Source organism: Notamacropus eugenii, chromosome X (genome assembly GCF_028372415.1).
Source record: "Notamacropus eugenii isolate mMacEug1 chromosome X, mMacEug1.pri_v2, whole genome shotgun sequence".
Taxonomy (NCBI): domain Eukaryota; kingdom Metazoa; phylum Chordata; class Mammalia; order Diprotodontia; family Macropodidae; genus Notamacropus; species Notamacropus eugenii.
Genome location: NC_092879.1, coordinates 40020640 through 40028598, shown reverse-complemented (window position 1 = coordinate 40028598; position 7959 = coordinate 40020640).

The following is a 7959-nucleotide window of genomic DNA, read 5'->3' as shown; positions in this document are numbered from 1 at the left end:
GGTTCTTGCACTGCTGTGAAGGGCTAAGTCCATCAGAAACAGTACTTTCACACTGCGGCTGTTACTGTGCCTCACCAGATTGCTTCAATAAACTACAACATTGTTGGACACCAGATGGCAATGAAAGACAATGATATAAAATAAAAGTTTGTTAATTCTTCAAAAAACATTTCTTGAGCACCCACTATATTCTAGAGACTTCTCTAAGCACTAAGGATCAAAGAAAAAAAATGAGGCACTCCCTGCCATGAAAAACACACATATAAAAGTGTCAGTACAAAACATGGATAAAATCTTCTCTCCTCTCCTCTTCTCTCCTCTCATCATGTCAATCATTAAAGGGATGATATCAAGCCTTAGGCATTTGTTAAATGTCTGCTAAGTGCAAGGCATGTTACTAAGTCCTAGAGATAGAGAAAGAGGCTAAACACTATCCCTTTCCTCAACTATCTCCCAATCTAGTTGGAGAATCCAATAACAAACAAATAAAAGTACATGCAGTGTAAGTAGGAAATAATTGGGAGAGAGGGCACTAGAATTAAGAAGATTAGGGAGAGACTGCATATTGAAGACAGGATGTTAACTGGGACTTTGAAAAACCATGGGAGCCAATGCTGAAAAATAAAAAGGAAAATGTCTCCAGGTATTTTCGAAACGCAGAGAGAATTACTGGAGTCAAATGTAGAAATATCTTGGTCACACAACAGCAAGAAAGCCACTGTGACAGGTTCAAACCACAAGTGGTAGGGAACAAGGTGTAAGAGAGGTGAAGGTCATTGAATGCCCAAAAAAGAGAATTATGTATTTAATTTGTGAAGTGGTATGGAGTCACTGTAGTTTATGGAGTAGGAAGATGGCAGGGTAAGACCTGTGCTTCAGGAAAAGCACTTTGGTGGAGGAATGGAGAATTGATTAGAGTGAGGAGAGACTTGGGATCAGGCAGAAAAAAGAATAATGAAAGTGCAATGAAAACTCAGTGCATGCATGAATTGATGAAAGCTGACACCAGTGTGGTGACCCTGATAGAAGAGAGAAGGGACCATCCTGTAGAGATTTTGCAAAGTGGAAACAAAAGGCTTTGGACATACCTTTGAAAAGGGTCATGATAGTCTAAGGATAACACCTGGGTTGTTAGCCTGAGGGAATGGGAGGGTGATGGTGAACTCTAAGATACTAGAGATGAGAGGAAGGGATTTAGGAGACCAGAGGAGTTTGGTTTTAGAAAGCCTGGTTTGAAGATATCCATTGAATATTCAGTTGAATAAGCAACACTGAAGGTAAGGAGATAGGCTAGGGCAGGAAAGGAAGAACTGAGAATCATCCGAATAGGGGTGGTTTTTAAATCCATGGAATGCAAGATCAATAAGGGTAACAGTATAAAGAGAGAGGAGAAGATGGTGAAAGATGGAACTGTATGTGACACCTAGATTTAGATAGTCTGATCTGGATTAAGATCTATTAAGGAGAATGAGAAGGACCTGGTCAGGTTAACAGGAGAACCAGAGGACAGTGCTCTCTCTATGGAGGGAAAAAACCTGGAGAGAAAATAAGATTAAGAAGAACTGGGTGATGTGCCATGCCAAAGGCTGCAGAGAGGTTGGCGAGAATGAGGACTGAGAAGAGGGCATCAGATTTAGCAACTAAGAGATCATTGATAACACTGAAGATAGTAGTATTGGTAAAGTGATAAAGTTGGAAGACAGATTATAAAGGCATTTAAAGAGATTGAGAGGAGAGTAAGTGGAAGCAGCTATTGTAGACAGCTTTATCAAGGAGTTTATCCAAAAAAGGCAGAAAATATACAGATTGATAATGGGGACAGAAGAAGTGAGTGGTGATTTTTTGAAGACATGAACATCTTTGTCGATAGCAGGAAATGAACCAGTAGACAAGGAGAAATTCAAAATAAGTGATAGAATGGGAATGGCAGAGAGAACAATCTTTTGGGGAATATAGGATGGAATAACATTGCTAGATCATGTGACTTGGCCTTGTGAAGGTGTCAGGCCACCCCATCATTTGACAAAAAAGCAAAAGAAGATATAGTGAGACAGTGTGATTAATTTATATAAGTTGAGGAAGAGGAGAAAAGAAAGAGTTCAAGGTGAATGGCCTCAACTGTTTTCTGTAAAAAATGAGGCAGGGGGGCGGAGCCAAGATGGCGGAGTAGAGAGACCCAAATACACATAGCTCCGAACCCACAACGCATACAACATCAGTGTAAAGTAACTCACGGGGAATTCTGGAGCAGTGAGGCCACAGAACAGTGGAGTGAAGGAGATTTCTGTTCCAGAGGGACCTGCAAACCTCTCGCAAAAGGTCCATCGCGCTGCAGACGCGGAGCCCAGCCCAGCCTAGACCTGCTGCAGCTGGCACCAAGAGGAACAGACCCGAGCAGGCTTCAGGGACAGGATCTCCAGCGGCTGCACAAGTCCCTCCACCCACAGGTGACAGGAGTCAGTGAGAGAGTCTCTTTGTCCAGTCGAGAGGGGAGTGGGGTACCCCCATGGCTTGGGCCCCCTCGGGAGGCAGAAGCTGAGGGGCGGTGGCAGACTGGGGCTCCCTGGGCGGGCAGGAGCCTGGATCCATTGTTGAAGGTCTGTGCATAAACCCCCTGAGGGAACTGAGCCTGAGAGGCAGCCCTGCCCCCATCTGAGCACCTGAACTTAATCTCACACTGAATAGCAGCCCTGCCCCTGCCAAAAGCCCTGAGGCTGGAAGCAGCATTTGAATCTCAGACCCCAAACGCTGGCTGGGAGGATAAGGAGGTGAGGTGGGTGTGAGGAGAATATTCAGAGGTCAAGTCACTGGCTGGGAAAATGCCCAGAAAAGGGAAAAGAAATAAGACTATAGAAGGTTACTTTCTAGGTGAACAGGCATTTCCTCCCTTCCTTTCTGATGAGGAAGAACAATGCTTACCATCAGGGAAAGACGCAGAAGTCAAGGCTTCTATGTCCCAGCCCACCCAATGGGCTCAGGCCATGGAAGAGCTCAAAAAGAATTTTGAAAATCAAGTTAGAGAGGTGGAGGAAAAGCTGGGAAGAGAAATGAGAGACATGAAGTCAAAGCATGAACAGCAGGTCAGCTCCCTGCTAAAGGAGACCCAAAAAAATGTCGAAGAAAACAACACCTTGAAAAATAGGCTAACTCAAGTGGCAAAAGAGGTTCAAGAAGCCAATGAGGAGAAGAATGCTTTCCAAAGCAGAATTAGCCAGATGGAAAAGGAGATTCAAAAGCTCATTGAAGAAAATAGTTCTTTCAAAATTAGAATGGCAGAGATGGAGGCTAATGACTTTGTGAGAAAGCAAGATATCACAATACAAAACCAAAAGAATGGAAAAATGGAAGATAATGTGAAATATCTCATTGCCAAAACAACTGACCTGGAAAATAGATTCAGGAGAGACAATTTAAAAATTATGGGACTACCTGAGAGCCATGATCAAAAAAAGAGCCTAGACATCATCCTTCAAGAAATTATTATGGAAACCTGCCCTAAGATTCTAGAACCAGAGGGCAAAATAAATATTCAAGGAATCCACAGAACACCACCTGAAAGAGATCCAAAAAGAGAAACTCCTAGGAACATTGTGGCCAAATTCCAGAGTTCCCAGGTCAAGGAGAAAATATTGCAAGCAGCTAGAAAGAAACAATTCAAGTATTGTGGAAATATAACCAGGATAACACAAGATCTAGCAGCCTCTACATTAAGGGACTGAAGGGCATGGAATAGGATATTCCAGAAGTCAAAGCAACTAGGACTAAAACCGAGAATCACCTACCCAGCAAAACTGAGTATAATATTTCAGGGGAAAAATTGGTCTTTCAATGAAATAGAGGATTTTCAAGCATTCTTGATGAAAAGACCAGAGCTGAAAAGAAAATTTGACTTTCAAACACAAGAAAGAAGAGAACCAGGAAAAGGTGAACAGCAAAGAGAAGTCATAAGGGACTTACTGAAGTGGAACTGTTTATATTCCTACATGGAAAGACAATATTTGTAACTCTTGAAACTTTTCAGTATCTGGGTACTGGGTGGGATTACACACACACACATGTACACACGCACACACACATAGAGACAGAGTGCACAGAGTGAATTGAAGAGGATGGGATCATATCTTAAAAAAAATGAAATCAAGCAGTGAGAGAGAAATATATTGGGAGGAGAAAGGGAGAAATGGAATGGGGCAAATTTTCTCTCATAAAAGAGGCAAGCAAAAGACTCATTAGTGGAGGGATAAAGAGGGGAGGTGAGAGAAAAACATGAGGTCTACTCTCATCACATTCCACTAAAGGAAAGAATAAAATGCACACTCATTTTGGTATGAAAACCTATCTTACAATACCTGAAAGTGGGGGATAAGGGGATAAGCAGGGTGGGGGGGATGATAGAAGGGAGGGCATGGGGAGGAGGGTGCAATTTGAGGTCGACACTCATGGGGAGGGATAGGATCAAAAGAGAATAGAAGTAATGGGGGACAGGATAGGATGGAGGGAAATATAGTTAGTCTTATACAACACAACTATTATGGAAGTCATTTGCAAAACTACACAGATTTGGCCTATATTGAATTGCTTGCCTTCCACAGGGAAGGGGTAGAGAGGGAGGGAGGTAAAGAAGTTGGAACTCAAAGTGTTAGCACCAACTGTCGAGTAATGTTCTTGCCACTAGGAAACAAGAAATATAGATAAAGGGGTATAGAAATCTATCTGGCCCTACAGGACAAAAGAGAAGACGGAGACAAGGGCAGAGAGGGATGATAGAAGAGAGAGCAGATTGGTCATAGGGGCAATTAGAATGCTTGGTGTTTTGGGGGGGGAGGGGATAAAAGGGGAGAAAATTTGTAACCCAAAATTTTGTGAAAATGAATGTTAAAAGTTAAATAAATAAATTTAATGTAATAAAAAAAAATGAGGCCAGATTATCTACTTGGGAGCCATGAAAGTTTTGAGAAAGGATGAGAAGGTTTAGAAGAGCTGCTCTGGACAGTGTGAGTAGTGGGGGTAGTGAATTCACAAGAATGGAGTAGAAGGATTTCTGAGCAGCAATGAGAGTACAGTTGAAACTGTACATCACAAATTTGTAGTGGATCTACTAAGAAATGCTTTTTGATTTTTCTCCACCTTCATTCAGTAACACAATTTTAAGAGCAAAGGTGGCAAATCGAACGAGAGATCTCATTCTGAGCCTTGGCAAAAGGTAATTAATAAGATAATAAGGTGGCTAGAGATTCAAGGGAAGAGAATAGGGTAGAACTGAAATGACTCACCGAGTGGGACAAGACGGAAAAAACGGTGACGGTGGCTAATGTAGAGAAGATGGTATGGGAGAGAAGTGAGGGGTAGAGAAATTGGCAGGACTCCACCTCAGGCCCTCCTTGATCCCTGTCCTTTGCCTTATTCAATCCTCGGCTTAGATGGTGCTTTTTTTTTTTTTTGCAAACTTGGACATACACAAGAGGTTAATATAACTTCAAGTCTCTTATGGGATGATGTTACAAATTGGATTCATATCTCTTCCCTCCTCTCTGCCCCACTTTGTGCTTCAGGTCTCACTGCGGCAGAATTGTGCCCTCTTTGTCCCTAACAGGACCCTAAGTCCTCATCAAATCTTGATGTAAAACAGCTTTACATAGGACAAGATTTGTTTAAATAACAGATAGTCCTTGTGAGAAATCAGACACAGAGCACATGAGACACTACGTGGAAGAAGGGGAAAGATTCTAATTGCAAAGAAAATGGTCCTAAAGAACTATGACTGGGGACAGAGAGCTCTGTTCCTCCTCCCTCTTGCTCCTTTAAAGGTGCAGGAAACATGGCAGGACTAAGAGCAAGCATCCCATCCTTTCTGACTTCCATACTCCTCTTTCTGCATTGTACCAGAATCCTAGAAGACAGGAATAACAGACTGTAGAAATCAGAGGTGGCTCAATGACGCACTTTCTTGAGAATGGTGCAAGATAAAGGACAAATGCCTCTCTTGTGACTTCCAATTCCCAAAAGTCTTCAAAGTCACGTTCCTGCAAAAGTCAACAAATTCTGTCGAATTTCAATGAGCATCTGATTGAGTCTCCCATCTCCAAAACAATTAGCTTGCATTCTGTTATATTTTGCACATAATTATACATGCCAATGTTGTTGTCCCCAAGAGGATTTAATTAACAGAAAGGCATGTGCGTTTTGATTATTGTGTTTGAATTCCCGGCACCCAGCCAAGGGTCCCACACATAACAGGTAATTAATACATACTTGTTGACAACTTCATTGCTAATGAGATCAATAGGAGGATCTTGGTCCACGTTGTTTTGCAGGCAATAATTATAAAACTGGCCACCTGATTGATGATGGGAACTGAGAGATAGTTAGGACCATGGTACAGATAGGAGATATATAAGATATATACAGAGATAATTGTTTCTTAGTCTGCCCATTCAGGGTATTGTAACCTTCCTTTCAGAACAGGGAGATCAACTTTTCTCAACAGCAAGGAAGTTGCCAAGGATAGATATATCAGTATATATGTATTTAATTTTTTTTTTTGGTTCTCTGACTACCACCACTCTTCTGGTCCCTATGGTAGATTTTAGCAGGAAATAAGATTTCAAAGGGGTGTAATGGCAAGTAAAATAGGATGTTTCGATGTTTTTTCTTTTAATATAATGAAGAAGTATAATGCCTATATGTGAATGTGACTAGAGAGGATCTTTCTCACCCATTGTCAGCTGGGGAGGGTTTGTAAGAAGGTCCACATCTTTTGCTAATAAGGCACTGGGTACCAAGGGACGTGATATCCTCTGGATCTAAAAAGAGTATAAAGGCTGAGGGTGAGGTTTTACTTTGAGGCTTAGTTATGGTAAGAAGGTTTGAGTGCCAGGGGAGGACTCTAGGAAGCGCCTCCCTCTCTAGTAATTATCGTCAGACAGAGGAAGATTTGTATGGTGATAACTTTGAGATTCAAAGTGCTGACTCCCCTGAAATAGGTGAATGATATATGTGCTTGATTAAAGTGATTGTCGAGCTCTCAAAAGTTGCCTTTTCTTTTATGAATGCAGGTCTTAGAACCTGTGATAGCAGATCCCTCTTTGTATGTTAGGGTGCTTACTGTTACAAGGGGGTTCTGGAAGTCACAAACAAATCATCCCAACGATTAAAGGAACATAATTTACAAATTGTTTCATGTATTAAATATGTTAATTCACATCTTGGTAATGTGTGTTTTATCAGGCGCTGCTTTTCAAGACTTCTGGTAATAAAATGTGTCAATTTCCAACAAAGTGCCTCGGACCTCAGTAGTTTCAGACCAGCAGTACATCAAAAAGGCATTGCTAACTTTGGGATGATGACTGAAGTTCCACTGTTTACTTTGAAATGTTGATAAACTAACCCTAAGGTGCCACGGAGAAGAGTTGCTCTGTTTCCCTAAAAAGCCTTATAAAGATGAAACTCAAAACCCTTCCCCCCTCCCCAGTGCTCTTCCATCTCCATCAGGGCCATGATGCCCAGTGCTCCCAACTCTAGTTTTATATTAGGATTTAGTGACTGAGGAAACAAAGGTTCAGCCTCCCAGAGTACATCGATTTATTAAGCCATGCATTCCAATTCCCAGTCTTTCCCCAACTTTGGCACTGGACCCTGAATATAGGAAAAGGCAGATTTTTATTACTTAAAGCAATCAAGTCCTACCAGTTAATTAAGAGAAAACAGTTAAGCAGGATAAGAATTTAGATAACCTGATTTCTAATGGGAGGAACAATTAGGGAATTTCTGAGTTTGGAGGGGGAGAGTAAACAGGTACAGTTCTCCGAAATCAGAAAAAGTGGTCTCCCACCTTCCTCCTTATGCCCCACTTTACCAAGAATATATATATGTGTGTATATATATATATATATATATATATATATATATATATATATATATATATATATATATATACACACACACACACACACACACACA